The sequence below is a fragment of the Dromiciops gliroides genome, chromosome 2, assembly GCF_019393635.1.
Source record: "Dromiciops gliroides isolate mDroGli1 chromosome 2, mDroGli1.pri, whole genome shotgun sequence".
NCBI lineage: Eukaryota > Metazoa > Chordata > Mammalia > Microbiotheria > Microbiotheriidae > Dromiciops > Dromiciops gliroides.
The window spans coordinates 135,199,246-135,221,056 of record NC_057862.1 but is presented as its reverse complement, the minus strand read 5'-3'; the positions used below and the strand labels follow the sequence as shown (position 1 = coordinate 135,221,056).

Genomic DNA, 21,811 nt, shown 5'->3' with positions numbered 1-21,811 from the left:
CCCTTTACACCCAATTGTATATATGGGAGGGCAGGTTGGGGCAGGAAATTGGAACTGACAAACTGGGACTCAGGCTTTTAGGAGGGCCACCTTTACAATGAAGGAAGATTAGGTGTAGTATAGTCATTAGAAACAAATAAAATGGCATAAACATTCCTATCTCAAGCGAGAGAAAGGTATCCGATTGCAGATGGCCAAGGCACAGAGACTAGGAAGTTTGGTTCAAAAAACAGATTAAGCCTGAGGTCACTGGAAGGGTTAGATGGGAAGGATCCTGCTTGGTATTCTGAAGACTTTGGTAACTATGTCAAAAATATGTGTGTAGGGGCAGCTAGGTGGCGCAGTGCATAGAGCACCAGCCCTGGATTCAGGAGGACCTGAATTCAAATCCAGCCTCAGACACTTAACACTTACAAGCTGTGTAACCCTGGGCAAGTCACCTAACCCCAATTGCCCAGCAAAAAAAAAAAAGTGTGTGTATACATACATATATGTATGTGTGTATATCTCCTATTTAAGAAGAAAAGCCTGATCTATCCAAGACTCTGAAAGGATAAACAACCCAATCCTTCAAGGGAAAAAAATCCAGGAAGATTTTTCTTTCTAGAAAGCACTTTCGCAAGGATAATGGCTATATGTTAAGGGCTGCTGCTTTTCTGAATGAGCTATAAAAAGCCTAAGCTTTAAAAATAAATGAGCATAGCAGAGCCCACTCTCCTCAAAAGGAGATATCACTATAATTAAATATGCTTACTACAGCAGACAGAAGTGTCTTGACTACATACTCTATGGATTCATACCTGGAAGCAGCCAGCAGTTGGCAGCATCTGGCAAGCATTTACATGTCTAATAGATCAGTGTTCTGAAAAATTACATATCCCACAGAGCTCTGTCTCACAGAAATAGATGATATAGTGTGTGGAGATTTTATGACCGGTGGAGACCAGTGGGAAGTAGGCCTACAGAGAGCAACATCATAACATCAGTCATTCAATCAAGTATTTATGAAGTGCTTACTATGTGCAAGGCACTGGGCTAGATGCTGGGGATAAAGGGAGAAAGAATGAAACAATCCATACCCTCAGCAGCCCTATTGCTTTAAAAGTATGTTTTCCCCTGGACTTTATATGCATTCATATTTTCCCACATCATCTCCATTCTCCATCTGTGTGCAATAGTTACACATTCACTATTACACATGTGCATCTCTACACATGTTCTCTATGTGTATCCAGTCTTCCCACCGACAATACATGTTTTTACAGGAGAGGGTGCCACAATTTTATATAGAAAATTATCTATTGATACTTTTCTTACTATCCTATTTCATTAAATGTTTTTGCTTTGAACTAATTCTCTCCTCTAGATCACTGATAAAGGTGAAAACATTGTCTGGCCTTTGGGAGTGTATTGGAATGCACTGAGATTCTTGAATGTGGGTAATCTTGTCTGGCGGACCCATTCTGTATGTTTAGAGGTACCTCAGGTGCTATGCTATTTTGAAACTGTAATTAGTTTATTTGTTACTGTAAATTTTACATCTACTTTTTTCCATTGCTCTTTCTATTCCTTAGCCAGTACCAGATAGTTTTGATAATTACTGCTTTACAATACAGTTTAAGATCTGGTACTGCTAAACCTCCTTTCTCACACTTTGTTTTCATTATTTCCTTTGATACTCTCGACTTTTTGTTTTTCCAGATGAATTTTGTTACTATGTTTTCTAATTCAGTAAAATAATTTTAGGCTAATTTAACTGGATGGCATTGAATATATAAATTAGTTTGGGTGAAATTGTCATTTTTAATATATTAACTAATTAATCAAATCATCAAACATTGATTAAGCACCTTCTAAAAGCTAGGTGGTATAGTGAATAGAATGCTGGATTTGAAGTCTGGAAGCCTCATTTTCCTAAGTTCAAATCTGGCCTCAGACACTTACTAGCTATGTGACCCTGGCCAAGTCACTTTATCCTGATTGCAGTTTCCTCATCTGTAAAACAAGAGCTAGACACTCTGCTAGGCTCTGGGCATACAAAGATAAAAATGAGACAGTATGTCCACAAGTAGCTTATATTCTCCTGGGAGAATACAACATAATCGCTGATAAGTAAAAATAAAATAAATCTAGAATAAATACAAAGTAATTTCAAGAGGGAGGCATGAACACTTGGGGAAATGAGAAAAGTCTTCTTTGAGGAGGTAGCGCCTGAGCTGAGCATTTGAAGGGAGCTTGATTTTAGCAAAGCATGTGATAAAGTCTTAAACAATTCCTGTGTGAAGGATAGAAAGATGGGCTATATCAGTGATTCTTGGACTTTGGTCTCAGGACTATTTTATATTCTTTTTTTTTTTTTTGTGCTGGGCAATAAGGGTTAAGTGACTTACCCAGGGTCATACAGCTAGTAAGTGTCAGGTGTCTGAGGCCAGATTTGAACTCAGGCCTTCCTGAATCCAAGGCCAGTGTTTTATCCACTGCACCATCTAGCTGCCCCTTGCCCTATACTCTTTGTTTGTTTGTTTGTTTGTTTTTTGTGGGGCAATGGGGGTTAAGTGACTTGCCTGAGGTCACACAGCTAGTGAGTGCCAAATATCTAAGGCTGGATTTGAACTCAGGTCTTCCTGACTCCAGGGCCAGTGCTTTATCCACTGTGCTACCTAGCTGCCCCCTGCCCTATACTCTTAAATATTGAGGCACCTAGGTGGCTCAGTGGATAGAGCTCTAGGCCTGGAGTCAGGAAGACCTGAGCTTAAATCCTGACTCAAATACTTACTAGTTATATGGCCCTGGGCAAGGTACTTAACATCCATCTGCCTCAGTTTCCTCAAATATCAAATGGGGACAATAATAGCACCTATCTCCCATGGTTGTTGTGAGAATCAAGTGAGGTAACATTTGTAAAATGCTTAGCACAGTGCCTATCACATAGTAGGTGCTTAACAAGTGCTTATTTCCTTTCCTTCTTCCTTAAAAATTATTGAGGACACCTGAAAGACCTTTTTTTAATGAATTATATCTGTTGATATTCACTTATTAGAAATTAAAACATCTTAGAATTATTAGGAAAATAGTTTTGACTTCTTGGTCCGCTACAAAGGACTAAGAAATTTCTAGGGACTCCTAGACCACACTTGAGAACTGCTGGGTTACATTACACACTGCTGGGTTAGGTGGGTTCAGGATTAGATGATTCCTTTAGTTTGAACTCTCTACATAGGCCCTTTTATAAAATTCGATTTTATTTTCAGTTCCCAAATTCTTTTATTCTTACTTTTGCCTCACCCACCCAATGAGGAAGAAGAAATTCTTTTCCATTACAAAAAATAAAGTCAAGCAAAAAAAAAAATTCCCACATTAGTCATACTAAAAAAAAATACATAAAAAGGCTTCAATCTGCACTCTGAGTCCATCACCTCTCTATCTGAATGTGAATAGCATGTTTCATCATGAGTCCTTTGGCTCTGTGGTTGGTCATGGTGTTGATCAGAGTTCCAAAGTCTTTCAAAGTTGTTGATCTTCACAATGTTGTTGGTTTTGTATAAATTGTTCTCCTAGCTCTGCTTACTTCTTGCATCAGTTCATACAAGTCTTTCTGGGTTTAACCAAATAGCACCAGCATGAGTAACACATTAAATCACTGAGACCACAGGGTGTTGTCTTAGTTAGAAGGACATTTTTCTTTATGATCAGAGAGACCTAGGGCAGCATGAAGGCATTTTGTGTGACCCTCTTAGGGAAAGGGAATGACTGAAAAAGGGGAAAGGTATGCATAGGGAAAAGAGGGGAATTGTTCGAATTGCTTCATTATTTTGTTGAGATTAGGTGTTGGTTCAGATTTTTAATCTTCTAGGATGGTTTTCACCTGGAGGAAAGGGAGCAGGTGAAGTAGCCTCTGTTCTTTTAAAGCAGGATATACATGGTGTTTAATGAACCTACTTTAATCTTTTGAGGCATGTGTGATTTCATTTGTTTAGGAGTAGCCCATTTAATGATGCAAAAATCAGTCTCTCCGCTCCTGGTTCTAGTTTACCTTACTGCTACCATATTGGAAAGCGGATAGGTGGCACAGTGTCTAAAATGCCAGGCCTGGAGTCAGGAAGACTCATCATCCTGAGTTCAAATGTGACCTCAGACACTTATTAGCTGAATGATCCTAAGCAAGCCACTTAGCCCTATTTGCCTCAGTTTACTCATCTATAAAATGAGCTGGAGAAGGAAATAGCAAACAATCACAGTGTCTCTGCCAAGAAAACCCCAAATGAGGTCACAAAGAAATGAAAAATGACCTAACAACACCACCACCATATTGGATCTGCCTAATGCTCTATAGGCCATCCTGTTCTTTCTGTATCTCAGAGTACCATTATACCATTTAACTTTTTAATCTGTTATCTCTCATTGTTAGTATGATTAGTCTATCTCCTTTTCTGCATATATATATCTGAATATATACATATATATTGTATAGCGTTGATGCTATCTTTCATTCTCCTTGGGTCATACAAATCCCACATCTTTCATTTCCCTTTGAGCTGCTTGTTATTTTAATTATGACCTCCTGGTCTTGCCTGACTTGTAGGTATAAGGGGATCTCAAATAACCTAATTTACCATCAGAAGGATACTGGTGTTAAAGAAATGTGCATTTGCAGCTTGGAATCTTTTAAGGCCCTGCACAATTTTTCCATTTGATCCCATTTTACTTCGCAATTCCACAACCAGCTCTTTATCTATTTGTCTCATTTATCAAAGATACTCATACCAATGAATTAATTTGATTGGCTGCCCATCCATGGCATGCCATAATTGGATCTTTGTGTATTTTTTCAACTAATTTGCTTTTCCAGTATGAATGATTTGCCCCATTTATTTCTTTTGTATTACTCAGAATTTTTCTGAGGAGGTTTTATGAAGTGCCCCGTCTAGATGTCATTAATATAATGACATTTATGAATAAGAATATTTCAGTAACCTTACCATCAATAGAAAATCCCTTATTTGTTAAGACCAATATGCTTCTTTGATAGTGCTGGCAAACACCTTTAACATATATGATCTCTGAAGTCATCATGAATTATACTAGAATTTTATCATATGCCTAAACCATTTTATTGGAGAAGCATCTTTAGGATTTCATTTTGCTCTAAGTCTCAGTCTTCTGAGCAATTTGAAAGATGCAGTCTATTGTTGAAAAGTCAACTGTGAAAGCCATGCTGTCCTCTTTCATTGATGATGACCTCAGTGTGTGGATAGACTGCCCTTCATTTTCTAGAGATGAAAGAGCAGACATCTAGCTCAAGAGTTGCCATTGTCCTCTTGATCAATATTATTTTCCATAAAAACTCATGATTTCCTAGTTGGGATACCTTAAAACTGATCCCAGGGGCAGCTAGATGGCGCAGTGGATAGAGCACCAGCCCTGGAGTCAGGAGTACCTGAGTTCAAATCCGGCCTCAGACACTTAACACTTACTAGCTGTGTGACCCTGGGCAAGTCACTTAACCCCAATTGCCTCACTAAAAACAAACAAACAAACAAACAAAAAAACTGATCCCAGAGTATTTTGGAGTCATATGGTATTGAGTACAGATTTTGGTGTACTAGGTCAGGTGCGGACACTCTTCCTAAATTCTCTTTTGGAATGCTGTCTACTTCTAGAACATTGAGTCTAGAGGCAGCAAAGCCCAAATATGGTAATTCTACTATTGTTGCTGATGAAAGTAGAGAACTAAAAATGCTGGGAGCAGCTAGGTGGTGCAGTGGATAAAGCACGGGCCCTGGATTCAGGAGGACCTGAATTCTAATCTGACCTCAGGCACTTGACACTAACTAGCTGTGTAACCCTGGGCAAGTCACTTAACCCTCATTGCCCTCTCCCTCCACCTGTAAAAAATGTAATCGAGAACTAAAAATGCTAACAGAGCTCTTCCCTCTAGTGGTTGCCTTGCCTAGCAATAAGATGTCAGTTTGAAGGGCAACAGCAATGTCAGGAAAAACATTATATTTAAGTAACAATAATCAATAGTAAAGTTCCTAATAAGTGGTGAGTTATGTAATAGATTTGGTAGAAACATCAGTTATAGAGGCAATTCTTATTTCTCAATTAAGAATTTCAATAGAGGGCGAGGCAGCTAGGTGGCACAGTGGATAGAGCACCAGCCCTGGAGTCAGGAGGACCTGAGTTCAAATCCAGCCTCAGACACTTAACACTTACTAGCTGTGTGACCCTGGGCAAGCCACTTAACCCCAATTGCCTCACTAAAAAAAAAAAAAAAAGATTTCAATAGAGGGCAGCTAGGTGGCACAGTGGATAAAGCACTAGCCCTGGATTCAGGAAGACCTGAGTTCTAATATGATTCAGACACCTGATACTTACTAGCTGTGTGGCCCTGGGCAAGTCACTTAACCCTCATTGCCCCACCAAAAAAAAAAAATAATTTTTTACAACAATCAGATACATGTAAAAGAATTCTGAAGCATATTTAAGTCTTATGAAATGTGGTAAGATCTCAGATCCTTGTAAACATACTGACTCTGGAAAAGCCTTCAGTTATTTATCAGCGTCCTAGTTCCTTATTGTTGGGAAAATCAGAACCTACAATGATAATGGAAGTGAGTAGGATAATACTCACCTACATTACTTAGAATCAGAGAATTTCTATTGGACAGAATTTCCATAAATGTTATGAACTTGTTAAGGTCTTCCTTTGGTCACAACTCATTCTTTACTAAAATAACTGAGAGTCCATATTGAAAGGAAAAAGATAATCAATGGATGTTGAAAAATCTTCTGATATTTATTCCTTATTAATCATTAGTGAATAAGAGGAACCCTATAAATATAAAACATTTGGAAAATCCTTCAAAGACAGGTCATTCCTTACTTGATATCAGAGAATTCACACTGGAGATGAATCTCATACATGTAATGAATATGGAAGAATCTTTGGGACAGAACACTTATTTGACACCAGAGAATTCACACTGGAGAGGAAATTCCATAAATATAACAAATGTGGAAGAATCTTTGTCTGGGACACACAATTTATTTGGCACTGGAGAATTCACCCTGGAGAGAAACCCTATCAATATAATTAATATGGGAAAGCTTTCAGCCTAAGCACATGCATTATTCAACATCAAAGACATCCCACTGGAGAACATCCCCATAAGTATAATGAATGTGGGAAAGCCTTCAGCTGAAAGTTATTTTTTACTAGACAGTAATCCTCAGTAGAGTGAAACTTTGTATGAGTAATGAATGTAAGAAAACTTATCAGAAATTACAAAATACTAAACATCAAAGAATCTATAAAAAAAATGGAGAGCAAGAGGGAGAAACTCTATAGACTATCAGAGTTGGAAAGCATTTTAGAGATCATCTAGTTCAAAGTGGAACTGTTGAGAAATACCTTATCAGTATTCTCCCTATAAAACCTTCAGTGAGTGGTCTCAAGTAATTAACCCATTTTTGTTCAGCTCTAATTATTAGGAGGGTTTCTTTCCCTTACATTAAGCCAGAATTTTCCTCACTGACTTTCATCAATTGCTTCCAGGTTCTGCCATTTGGGTCCAAGCAAAACAAGTTGAATCCCTCTTAAAAAACAACAAGATTTAAAAGAGTTAGACAGCTATTGTGCCCCTCCTAAATCTTCTCTTCTAGAGGATAAATATCCACAGTTCTTTTGTTTGAATCTTATATGGTGAGGTTTCAAGTTCCCTTATCTCCTGATCACTCTTTTTCCTATGGACATGTTCCAGGTTGTTGATAGCCTTCATGTAAGCTGGCACCCAGAACTAAATATGACATTACCTATATCTGGTCAGGGCAAAACATAGATGGAGTGTAACCTCTCTTGTTCATAACAACTGGGCTTCTGTGAATGCGGCTAAGAGCAATTTGACTTTTAACTCACATGACGTTTGCCATCTACTAAAACTCCAGGGTACCTTTTACGCTGAATATTTCTTGTCTAGTCACATCTCTCTCATACTGGGCATATGTGTGTGCAGTTGATTTCTGTACTTATGTGTAGAAGTTTACTTTGATTCTTTATTAGCTTGAGATGACTGGTTCTAGACAGCACAGATGCACAGTAATCGGTGTAAACCTGATGTGCTAGCCTCCCGACTGGTCTCTCTCCTTTCCCGTTCGTTCTTCACAAAGCAGCCAAATTTTTTTCCTAAGGAATAGTTCTGTCCAAGTGACATTCTTGCTTGAGAACCTTCAGTGGTTCCCTAATGACTCTAGGATTAAATGCAGACCCCTAAAGTTGGCATTTAAGATCTTCTAAGTCAAGAAGTCAAGTCAACAACTAACATTTATTAAGTACCTTATGATGGACCAGGCTTCAAGTGAGCTAAGTTCTGGATATATGAAGAAAAGGCAAAATCAGTCGCTGCCCTCAAGGAGCCCCCAATATAAAGAGGAGGGAAGAGAGAACATTCCAACAATCATATACAAACAAGATCTATTCAGGACAAATAGAAGATAATCTCACTAATATTAAGGAAGACCAGGAAAGGCTTCTTGCAAAAGATGAAATATGGAATTTTAGCTGGGAGTTGAAGGAAGACTGAGAAACCAGGAGGTAGAGAGGTGATAATAGCCAATTCCAGGCACGTAAGACAGGCAGTAAAAATGCACCAAGTCAGGAGATGGAGTGTCTTGTGTGAGGAGCAGAAAGGAGGCCAGTGTCACTGGATTCTGGTGTATTTGGGTTTTAAAAGCAAAATAATCCTCTCATTTTTCACCATGCTGTACTACTTTGGGACTTCTCTGATTTCTCCAACATGCCCTTTAGACTGTTCCTTGAGGGAACAAGTTCCTTGAGGGAAAAAGAATATATCTTTTGTCTTTGTATGCCTAGTGCTTAGCACAGTGCCTGACACATATTAGGAACTTAATAAATGTTTACTGACTATTATTGGCCAGTCCTGGCTCCCACTTGCCTTCCTAGCTGTATTTCACATTATTTTTCTTCATGTACTTTAGGTTCCAGTCAGATTAGAATTTAGTTTTATGCCAAACTTGAAAATGCCTTCTCCCAATATTTACATAAGCCATCTCTCACTTTTGCAATCCACTTCCTCTTATCTGTCTATTCAGACCTTCAAGACTCAGCTCAGTTGCCTCATTCTTTAGGAAGCCTTCCCTGATCTGAACTGAAAGCATTCTCTTTGTGTTCAAATTTCCTAGAACATTTTGTCATTTGATCCTATTTCATTCTATCTTGTCTTGTATCTTATATATGTTGTATCATGCCTCCCAACCCTCTCCCTAAGTATAATATAAACTCCTTGAGGGTAAGAACTGTCATTAAAAACAACAACATAACCAATGACTCCTTAGCACCCAGCATAGTATATAATCGGCACTTAATATCTGTTGAATTGAGCTGAAAAATTTGAGGGGCAGCTGCAGTAGATAGAGTTGGGTTTATATACTTTCTCTGATACACACAGGCTGTGTGATCCTGAGAAAAGCACTTCAACCTTAGAGTGCTTCAAGAAGTCCTCTAAGACTGTAGGTTGCAAAGAAGGTCCTAATGTTCATGGGTAGAAATTCCTCACCCGAATCTCCTTATATTGATGAAACAAATAGAGCCAGCAATGATATAGCCAAGAGAGTGCTAGAAATGGAATAAAAAAACCCAGCCAGGTTCAAATTCTGCCTCTGACACTAGCTGTCTATGATCCTATGAAATCTCAAGTCTGTTTTTTTAAAAGAATCTGATTTAGCTGCCTCTCCTGCTGATGCCCCTTGATACAACATCATAATTCATGATCTCCCATCATCTTCTCTCTTGTTTCACAAACAAGCTTGTATCTAAATTGTCATCACAGTTGATCAACATGTCCCTATTTAACTAGGATATCACATTTGCAGGTTTCTGAACTCTGTTGGCCTCTTCATTGTGACAACCCTTTTGTATGATTTAAACATCCAATTTCTTAAGAAAATTCTTATGGAACAAATGCCTTCATTTTTATCCATTTACTTTTTTTTTAAAGGTCCCTGAGAATAAGCTCCTGCTTCCATTCATTGAGGCCACAGGATCATCAACTTAGAACTGTAAGGGATCTAGTCTGACCTTCCCAGATGAAGAAACTGAGCCTCAGAAAGATGTAGTAAGTGGTAAAGGTGAGATTTGAACTAAGATGGTCTTACTCCAAATCAAGTACTCTTTCCACTGTACCAGGTTCCTTAGATGTACCCAGCACCCAGGACTACTAGTCCTATTCTTTGCTTGGATGCTCTGCTTGCTTACCTCAGCTATTTTTAGTCTTGATTCATCTATACGTTATTTTATTTTTCTCCATTAATATTTAAGAAAGATGCAAAGATATGCCATCTTTCATATAAATTACATGACAAAACAGCAAGAAAAAAAAAGACTTGATTTTTCAGGTGATTGAAACAATGATTGAAACAATCAAAACCCATTTTTGGGATTGCGCCAGGAAGCCTTGGCACAATGAGCACATGACAGAGCTTTACAAAAGCCCTGTTTCATAAGTGCCTTCTAGCCTGAGGTGTTTCTCCAAGAGCTAAAGACCCTTTCATTTTGAACTAATATGAGAAGATACTGGATCTAAAATTAGAACCTGTGGGGCAGCTAGGTGGCACAGTGGATAAAGCACCAGCCCTGGATTCAGGAGGACCTAAGTTCAAATCCAGCCTCAGACACTTAACACTTACTAGCTGTGTGACCCTGGGCAAGTCACTTAACCCCAATTGCCTCACTAAAAAAAAAAAAAATAGAAGAGACCTGTGATTTGGGAGGTGCCTGACATGAGGTGGCAGTATTTTAAAGTCTTTGGGATAGTCTGTGGGTTAAAAAGTATTATATCATCAAGGTGAAACATTTGTAGGACTTGGGACTTTCTTAGTGAGTTTAGTAGCTAGCAAGTAGTCTTCCTCTTCTCACCATTCTCTGGCATTATCTTCAGGGTTCTTCAGTATTCATACTAATGATTAGAGAATCACTTGACCTATCAATTCCTGAAGTTCCTTCCTCCATTTTATTTCACTCATAAACAGTAATGATCAAAAAATCCTAGACTTAGATCTGGAAAAGAAGGGGGAAGAGAGGAGGGAAGGAATAAGCATTTATTAAGCACCTACAATGTACTATGTTAAGTGCTTTACAAATATCTCATTTCAAAGACCACCTAGTTCAATGCCCTCATTTTATAGAAGAGAAAACTGAAAACCAGAATTATTAAGTGATTAGTCCAAGGCTTTATAGGTAACAATAAGTAGACTCCATAATCTCTTAGAAATTGATCACTTTTGGGGCAGCTAGGTGGCACAGTGGATAGAGCACCAGCCCTGGATTCAGGACGACCTGAGTTCAAATCTGGCCTCAGACACTTAACACTTACTAGCTGTGTGAACCTGGGCAAGTCACTTAACCCCAACTGCCTCACCAAAAAAAAAAGGAAGGAAGGAAGGAAGGAAGGAAGGAAGGAAGGAAGGAAGGAAGAAAGAAAGAAAGAAAGAAAGAAAGAAAGAAAGAAAGAAAGAAAGAAAGAAAGAAAGAAAGAAAGAAAGAAAGAAAGAAAGAAAGAAAGAAAGGAGAAAGAAAGAAATTGATCACTTGCAATAATCAGAACTTTGAAATTCCACTCACTTACCAAAACCTTCTATCTTAATTTTACCAGCTAGGTGGGGCAGTAGATGCAGCACCAGGAAGAGTCAGGAAGATCTGAGTTCAAATCTGACCTTAGACACTTACTAGCTATGTGACCCTGGGAAAGTCAGTTAACCCTTATTTGCCTTAGTTCTTTATCTGTAAAATGAAGCCACATTGGAGAAGGAAATGGCAAACCACTCCAGTCATCTTTTATAAGAAAACCCCATGAACTTTGTCTATGGGGCCACTTAGAGCCATATATGACTGAACGACACTTCTACCACATTACTTCATCCATTCTCTTGTTTTTGTTTTTTTTTTTGTTTGTTTTTGTTTGTATTTTTGTTTTTTGGTGAGGCAACTGGGGTTAAGTGGCTTGTTCAGGGTCACACAGCTAGTAAGTGTCAAGGGTCTGAGGTCGGATTTGAACTCAGGTCCTCCTGAATCCAGGGTCAGTGCTCTATCCACTGCACCACCTAGCTGCCCCCACTTCATCCATTCTCTAACTCGTATTAAAATTACTCTTTGGCCTTACCGTGACTTCTGTGACTCCTTGCCCTTCCTAATCTCTCAGTCCATCTCATCCTTTCGGACTTTGCTAGCTTATATGTGTCACCTGGTGTTTCACTGTTTTGGTAGTGATTAATCTAGAATCCCTTGCTCTACTCTTACCAGCTAATGAACATCATCCTCTGGTAATGAGAGAAATGGTTATTAATAACCAGTGATATGGAAAGATCTAGAGTTCCCCCTTTTTTTTTTTCTAGAATCCTGATTTCAAAAAATACTCTTGAAGGACTTTACTGATATGAGATTGGCCTAACTTTCTTACCAATCTTGTTACCCCACCCAGGTGGAGAAGCCATTGTGTTCTGCTCAGGTTTGGGTGCAGATAAGGTCTTTGAATAGATTGCCCAAGGCTGGGGGAAACTTAAAAGCAAATGACATAATCATAGTTCATTTGAATAGGTTCACCTCTCCCATTGTAATATTCATTCTCTCATTAATTGTTAACCAATCAGGATTGATTACCACCTTTGGGAACACCCCTCTTCCAATGGCATGTAAGTCATGAGCCCACTCCATGATAATCTTTGGTCTAAGAGAGAGATAACCAAATGATCATCCTTTTATTAATAAACATGCTGGCATCATTAATAAAAATGATTAAATTACCCAGAAATTGTCTCTCAAACTTTTTAAACATCACAGTGACTCCCACCACCTTATTTCTTTAATCCTGTTCCATGGCTCCTGAGTACCAATGGAGAAAACCCACAAAACTAAGAAGCTGCCCCATTGCATTTTTTTAACCCAATCTTAGTTGGAGCCTTGCTGTTTCTTGGTAATCCTTCCAAATGCCCTTATTCCAATCTAATGTGCATTTTAAAAGTGTACTTATGATGTGTAAGTCATTGTGCTAAATCCTGGGGATAAAAAAAAACAAAAACAAAGAAAAATGATCTTCAAGGAGCTTGCATTCTAATTGGGGAATACAATATGCACAATATGTACATATACAAAATATGCATATGTACAATAATTTGAGGAGAGAACATAACAAGGGATTTGGGAAAGACTTCCCATAGGATATAACACCTGAGTTAAGTTGTAAAGGAAATGTATGATATGATTATGGATTTGAGTCAGATTAAACTCTGAGGATGGGGTTTGGAAGATACCCAGCCCTGCCCCAGAATAGTTCGTTTAGAAGTTTATTGCTTGTCAAATTCTCACTGTCTCCTTTAAGTTTTATTGCCAATTAACAGTATTTTTACTTCTACTCAGTCTCCCCACTTGTCAGCTACATATTAGTTTTGTCTGCAATCCATCATGTGTCAGAACCCCAGTCAGTGGGTCAGGGAGTTTGCCCACCAATTCAATACTCAGGACTCAAGAAGAAAGGACGGGGCTCGGCACAGGATGCAGCAATTGAGTTGAGACCAGATGTTAAGTGACATGTCTCTTTGTCTCAGAGCAGAATCCCCTTGACCCTAGGGTCCCAACAATGTGTTATTCTTTTATTCTTTATTCTATTTCTTTGACTTCCCAACATAGCCGAAGATAAATTTTAACCCTGTCATCCTTCTAGAATTAACACAACTACAGAACAATACTGAAGCACCTGAGTGACTCTTCCTGTTATTCAGGTTGAATATCTTTAGAGACAGGGGCCGGGAGAGGGGAGTCAGTGGGAACTGTGAGATCTGAAACATCTGACTCCCCTGTTTCCTCTTCCTTTGGTTTGACCTTGTTCCCCCTCCCCTTTTCCCTTGTTCCTGGAACACGTATGCATGATCACGAGCTGAACACGCACCCTGGGTGAGACAGGATTGGATGTTAGATTGTGAGCTCGACCTAGTGTGCATGGGGACTTCCCCTCTGACCAACATTCCTATATAAGGTAAAGGCATGTATTAGCTGGCGTGGTTCAGGTATTGAGCTTGCCCATTCCTATGGGAATGTAATAAATCTGTCTCTGCTTGATTTGGTGGTCTGCTTGAGTTATTTGGGTAAACTGAGGCAGTTTGCTCCATACAGAAGCAAGGGATTCAGAGAGGTAAATGAGGAGAATATGCATTTCTAGCATGGGGGAATCATAAAAGGAGAACATATGTGGGTGAGGATGATTGATATCGTTTCTCCTATACAGTTTTTCATTGTTTATCAGTTATAGCCACCCATATCCAAAATGTGCCACTGCACTGCCCTTCAAATGACCCTCAACTTTAATTCTTTGGAATCTGTGGCATTTTATAATTTGCAGTCATATATTATCATTAGAAAAATATTGGTGTTAAGAAAATGAAACCTTAAAGAAAATAAACTGTGATGGACTTGGTAATTTTGATCAATACAATGACCTATTTCAATTCCAAAGAAATAGATAGAGAATTGATGTACCTAGAATACAGACTTCTTTCCTTCCTCCTTCCTTCCTTTCTTCCTCCTTCCTTCCTTCCTTCCTTCTTAGAAAAAAGGTAATGCAGAAATTTGTCTTGCCTGACTTCATATGTGTAATGGGTTTTGCATTTCTTACCTTCTCAATGGCTGGGGGAGGGAGAGATTTTTAAACTGAAAACAAAAGAAAAATAAATTATTTTTTAAAAAATCCAACATAAGCCTTTATTTGATGGAGAATTGTGGGGTTATTGAAAGAACTGAATGATTTCTTCTTTTTTTTTTTTTGTGAGGCAATTGGGGTTAAGTGACTTGCCCAGGGTCACACAGCTAATAAGTGTCAAGTGTCTGAGGCCGGATTTGAACTCAGGTACTCCTGACTCCAGGGCTGGTGATCTATCCACTGTGCCACCTAGCCGCCCCTGAATGATTTCTTAAAGGTGATTCAACCTGCTTTTCTCCTGCTGCTCAATTCTGTCTATTCTCAGCATCTGCTCAAAATATTTGTATGGTTGGATCAGCTCTATGAACTTTCTAGTCAAGTTTCTATCACAGTCTAAATAATAGCCTTTCTCCATTGTATATTATAGTATGGATGACAGGAACTTTGATTTTTTCTGTGGGGATAGTTAGGGTCAAATTCTCTTGTGACTATTGATATTGGTAGGTGCTTAATAAATGCTTGCTGACTGAGTGATTCATTTAGGAGTCTCTGCTCTGTTCCTGGATCCAGCCCCACCACTGATTATCAAGGGATTTTTGACTGCCTTAAATTCTGAGATGGGCTGATTTGTTCCTCCTTTAGGCAGTCTCTTGCCCTATTGCCTGTCCCTTCCCACCCTATGTTCCCCCTCCTCCCAAGGTCTCACCATATTGTACCATACTTAATATGGTTATTCCATTGGTTTTCACCCTACAGCAGCTCAGAATACCCAAATTTAAATGATCAGCTAACCCCAGCTTCCCCAACAGCAGGGATGACAGGCACCTACTGCCATGCCCATATGTTGTTACATATTTTAAGTTATCTTGTGTGATTTTTACTGTATGCATGGAAAACACCTTGTTGGAAGTAAGCCTTTAAAGTAATATTAACACTTTTAGAAATTCAAACAATAAGCATTGTGGGATTTTGTGTTTTCTATAGCTTGCAGTCCATCGTATGGCTGTAATGATGTAGTCAGCTGCAGAATTGTGTCTGCCAAATTCTACCTGTTCCCTTTTCATGTTTTCATCAACTATGTCCTTAATGCACATGTCAATCATTGTCATAAAGATTACATAGTGATGAAAAACAGAATTTCTCTATGACTTCACCTTCTGTGACAGATTTTGGCACATCAGGTTTAATTATCTTCAGGGTAGTCATTTTATAGATGTCTGCCATGATTAACGCAATAAGAAATGACTGAGCTTCCCATAAAATGATGTTTCTTGGTGCCTTTGGATACATGATAAAATCAATTGTATCAGCTCCATTATTGCCTCTACAGGAGAACCTATGAATGATCCTTCCATTTAGCTATAACCTCCTTTTGTCTTCTAGTTTCAGTGATAGTGAAGGTATCAGGAATTGATATGATTCATTTCCTTCAGTGGTATGTCAATTTTTTGGTAAAACCCCTCTTTAACTTGCCAAAGAGTTGATTTTATGTGAGGTTTTTCCTCTTTACAATCCAGGACAATTGGTCTCACAGGTTTAATTTTGCATTTCTCCCTTCTATTCTAGGAAATTAATTAGTTACAAATATTTAGGAAGATCAGTAAACACAAAGCCACCAGAAAGGGAAGAAATGTCCCTTCCCTAACCACTGAGCAGAGACTGATCTCTCTGCTCTCTAGTATACTGTTCAAAACAGAACAAAACTCAGGCAACCGCTGAATTTTCCCTTCTGACCCTTTACCTTGGGTGGCTAGTGGATGGAGTGCTGGGTCTGGAGTTGGGAAGACTCATATTCCTAAATTTAAATCTGGCCTCAGACACTTACTACCTATCTGTGTGACCCTGGGAAAGTCACTTAACCTTGTTTGTCTCATTTTCCTCATCTGTGAAATGAGCTGGAGAAGGAAATGGCAAACTATTCTAGTGTCTTTACCAAGAAAACTGCAAATGGGGTCATAAAGAGTCGAATACAACTGAAAAATGACTAAACAAATGAAAACTCTTTACCTTATAGCAAATTCATGCTTAGAACTGTAATAAAAGCCATCTTATCTTTATTTGAAGACAAACCCAATTAGAAAGGTACAGACAGCAAATAAACAAGATTTTAAAAGAACAGGAAACTCCAAAAAGGTAAGTGGTTCTGCCTTACGAAGGAACAATGTGGAGGGTGGGGAGGGGGGAGTGGAGGGGGAGGGTAAGGATAAAGACACTATGGTCCCAACAATACCATGAGGCAGGCAGAAACAAGAGCAAGTTCTGTTCAGGTAGTTTACTACTTACTCAGGTGAGCAAGAAAGATGAGGCTCCCATTGCTCATGAATATATCTGATCCTGGGTGGCAGTGCCCATCACTTTTAATGGGTTCCCACAGCTAGAATGAATCTGTATCCCTCTATGTAGCTCCAAAGTTCTTTGTCTATTGTTATCCTTCAGGCTCTCTTTTCTCAATGGGAAAACTATACTTCCCAGCAGCCCCCACTACTGATACTAGTATATATTGCTCATTGGACAAGGATTTTTATTCCCAACATTTAAGTCAATGTTTATGGATGGTCTCAAACTGTATAATTCTTAGCACCATCTGTTCTTCTTTATATCCTTCTCCCATTATCAATGAAGAAACAGAAGCAGGCCACACAGAATTAGGGACTGTTTTGTATTTTCCTTTGTTTTATGTTTTTTGCATGTGTCATCTAGTGTCCAGATTACTAGTGATGAGGCTATCTATATTTATCTAGGCTGGTCTTTTGGAAAGTGGGCTCAATCTGTTGCCAAGACCATTACTCACAGTCTTTCCCATATGCCAGAATTTATGTTCTGTTGACCTAGTCTTTCAATAACCCAGGATCACCTCCATGATGAAACATGTAAATGAGGTCTTTGATAAGCTAAAAAAACAAACAAACAAAACTCCAAAAACCCTTCCATAAACCCTTCATTCACCACTCTATTGAAACTACTCTCTTAAGAGTCTGACGGGGTAGGTAGAGGGTGGAAGGTCAGAACCAAGATAGTGAAGAAAAGGCATGGACTATCCTGTTCTCCCAAATTCTCCTTGAAACAACTTTAAATAATTCCTCAAAACAAATTCTGGAGTACCAGAAGTCATACAAGGACAGGGTGAAACAATTTTCCAGCCCAAGACATTTTAGAAGATTGGCAGGAAAGTTGCACCAGGATGAGAATAGAGTGCAATCCAGTGTAGTTTGGGCCAGTATAGGATATGTATAGCACAGGATACCAGCAGCAGGCCTGGTGGGTCACTGAATCTGCTGCAGTAATGGTTGCTTCTGGAGCTCCCACCCCACAGATGCTAAGGGGGTCAAACAACTGGGTAGAAGGAGATTACAGGGGGCCCTTTGCAGGCACTGAGTGTAGGACTCTTTTGCATTGCCCATACTCAGATCATGGTCACAGTTATAGATAAAAGAGGAGCACTAACATGCAAGAGCTTGTGGCCACAGGGGATCGAGGACCCTGGTTACAGTTTTGGGGCAGAAAAGCATTCATTTGGTTACTTATACTTATTATCACAAACAGGCCAGAGCAAAGGCCAGGAGAGTAGTAAACACACCTCTCTTTAGATCATACCATGTTGAAAGAACTGAAAATTTAGGACTCCCCTAGAACTAACTCTGAAAACAACTGCACAAAAATCCTGAAGCTTAGGACAATGCCCCCTCAACCCTGGGAACAGAGCCCAAGTTTAATATACAGTTAATAGTTAAGAAATGGGTTGGAAAAATGAGCAAACAACAACAAAAAGAAAATTACCCCAGAAAGTTTCTATTGTGACAGGGAAGATCAAAACACAAACTTCAGAAGAAGTCAAAACTGCAACATCCAAAGAATCAAAAAAAAAAAATGCGAATTGGTCACAGGCTTAAAAAGAATTCCTGAAATAGCTCGAAAAAAATCTTAAAATCAAATAAGAGAAGTAGAGGAAAAACTGGAAAAAGAAATAACATTGATGCAAGAAAATCATTTTAAAAAAGGCATAAAAATCCAGTAAAACATTAAAACCAAAATTTTGGGGCAGATAGATGGCACAGTGGAAAAAGCACTGGCCCTGGATTCAGGAGGACCTGAGTTCAAATCAAGCCTCAGACACTTGACACTTATTAGTTGTGTGACCCTGGACAAGTGACTTAATTCTCATTGCCTTGAGGAAAAAATAAAAAAGCAAAATTAGCCAAATGGGAAAAGATATCTAAAAATTCATCGAAGAAAAGAATTCCTTAAAATGTAGAAATGATCAAATGGGGGAATGGAGGTACAAAATATCACTGGAAAAAATAATTCTTTAAAAACTGGAACTGCTCAAGTGGAAGCTAATGATTTCATAAGACATCAATAAGAGACAATAATACTGTAATGTAAAGCCTATATCAGATTGCTTGCTGCCTCAGGAGAGGAGAGGGAATGGAGGGTGGGAGAAAAAATTGGAACTCAAAAAAGTATCTTTACAGGTAATTGAAAAAAATTAAATTAAATTAAATTAAATTTTTAAAGAGGCAATAAAACAAAATCAAAAGAACGAATAAACAGAAGAGAATGTGAAATATATCATTGGAAAATAGATTCAGGAGAGATAATTTAAGAATTATTATACTACCTGAAAGCCATGATCAAAAAAGGAGCCTAGACATCATCTTTCAAGAAATTATAAAAGAAAACTGCTCTGATATTCTAGATTCAGAGAATAAAATAGAAATCAAAAGAATCCACAGATTATCTCCTGAAAGAGTTCTCAAAATGAAAACCCCCAGGAATATTAAAGCCAAATTCCAGAACTCCCAGGTCAAGGAAAAAATATTGTAAGCAGCCAAAATGAAATAATTTAAGTACTGTGGAGCCACAGTCAGGATAGAACAAGATCTAGCAGCTTCTACATTAAAGGATCAGAGGGCATGGAATATGATATTCCAGAGGGCAAAGGAATTGGGATTACACCAAGAATCACCTATGTAGTAAAACTGATCATAATCCTTCAGAGAGAAAAATGGGACTTCAATGAAAAAGAGGACTTTTCAGGCATTTGTGATGAAAAGACCTGAACTGAATAGAAAATTTGACTTTCAAATACAAGCATAAAAAGGTAAACAGGAAAAAAGAAATTAAGAGGGATGTTAAAAGGTTAAACTGTCTACATTCCTATATGGGAAGATGATACGTCCAACTCATAAGAACTTTCTCAGTATTAGGGAAGATAATAGAAATAAATTTAGACAGAGGGCACAGGTGGGAATTGATTATGAAGGGATGATATCTGTAAAGTATTAATTTTTTGTTTACCTTTTTTTGTAGGGTGGTTGGAGTTGTGTGATATGTCTGGGGTCAAGCAGTGGGTGGTGTCTTTTGATTGGGGCCGGATTTGGGCTCAGATATGATGGGTCCAGGGTGGGTTCTTTGTCCATTGTGTCACTTAGCTGCCCCGTGATGAGATCTTTAGGGTAAAATTGAGGGGTTAGAGGATTGCATTGGGGGAGGGGGAAGGGAAGAGGTAGAATGGGGTGAAATTCCTCATGAAAGAAACAGGAAATGGCATATGGAGTAGGCAGAGACATGGAGGAGGAGTAGGGCAGTGAATGAACCTTACATTCATCAGAATAGGATCAAAGACCTTAATCTCATCAGAACTGGCTCAAGGATGGAATAACATACAAACTCAATTGGGTGGAGTAATCTATTTAACCCTGCAGGAAAATAGGAGGGAAAGGGATTAAGGAGGGAAGGGTAAAAGAAGGGAGGGCAGATTGGGGAAGGAAGCAGTCAGAAGAAAATCCCTTTTGAGGAGGGATATGGTAAAAGAAGATAGATAATAGAGTAAATATCATGGGAAAGGGAATAGGATGGAGGGAAACAGTTAATAGTAACTGTGAAAAAGAGAAAAGAAAAAAATGTACAAAAATATTTATGACAACTTTTTGTGGTGGCTAAGAATTGGAAATTAAGGAATGTCCATCAATTGGGGAATGACTGAACAGGCTGTGGTATATGATTGTAATGGAATATTATTATGCTTTAAGAAATGACAAGCAGGATGATTTCAGAAAAACCTGGAAATATTCATATGAACTGATGTATGGTGAAGTGAGCAGAACCAGATTAGCACCGTGCACAGTGACAGCATTATTGCTCTATGAGCAATTGTGAATGACTTAACTACTCTCAGCAATACAATGTTCTAAGACAATCCCAAAGTACTAATGATGAAGCATACTATCCACCTCCAGAGAAAGAACTGATGTTGATTGAAAACAGACTAAAGCATACTATTTTGAGCTTTCTCTTTTTTTTTACTTGTCTTTTTATGTAAAATAACTAATATGGTAATGTTTTACATAATCGCACATGCATAACCTATACTGATTGCTTGCAACCTTGGGGAGGGGGGGAATGAGAGACGGATGGAATTTGGAACTCAAAACTTTAAATAAATAAATAAGCAAGTAAATAAATAAGTAAGCAAATAAACAAACAAACAAATAAATAAAAAAGAAACAATTCAAATATCATGGAACCACAGTCAGGAAAACAAAAGATTTGGTAGCTTCTACATTAAAGGATTGAAGAGTTTTGAATAGACTATTCCAGAGGGCAGAGCAGTAAGGGTTACAACCAAGAATCAACTATCCATCAAAACTGAGTATAATTCTTTGGGGGCAGAGGGTAGAGGGAAGAAATGCACATTCATTCCCGATGAAAAGACCATTGTTGAATAGAAAATTTGACTTCCAAATACAAAACTCAAGAGAAGCATAAAAAGGTAAACAGGAAAGAGAAATCATAAAGGAATTCAATAAGATTAAACTGTTTACATTCCACCATGGGAAGATGATATTCCTAAGAACTTTCTCATTATTAGGGCAGTTAGAGAAGTACAGATAGACAGAGGGCATGTGGGTGTGAGTTGAATATGATTGGGTGATATCTAAAAAAATAAAATTAAGGCGTGAAATTGAGAAATACACTGGGAGAAGAGGGAAGGGAGTGGTAGAATTGGATAAATTATCTCACGTAAAGAAGGAATGAAAGAGTTTTTACAGTGGAGGAGAAAATGGGAGAAGTAGTTGGGAACACAAACCTTATTCTCATTGGAA

At 38.4% G+C, this 21,811-nt stretch overlaps 1 protein-coding gene across 2 annotated transcripts in view; it reads right to left on the bottom strand.

Moving 5' to 3' along the window:
* The window catches only part of PGPEP1L (pyroglutamyl-peptidase I like), an 89,829-nt gene that overhangs the window by 49,123 nt on the left and 18,895 nt on the right, over positions 1-21,811 (bottom strand). For both annotated transcript variants that reach the window (XM_043982686.1, XM_043982685.1), the window contains exon 3: positions 14,682-14,716. The gene's annotated coding sequence lies outside the window, so the exon portion shown is untranslated. The remainder of the gene's footprint in view (positions 1-14,681; positions 14,717-21,811) is intronic.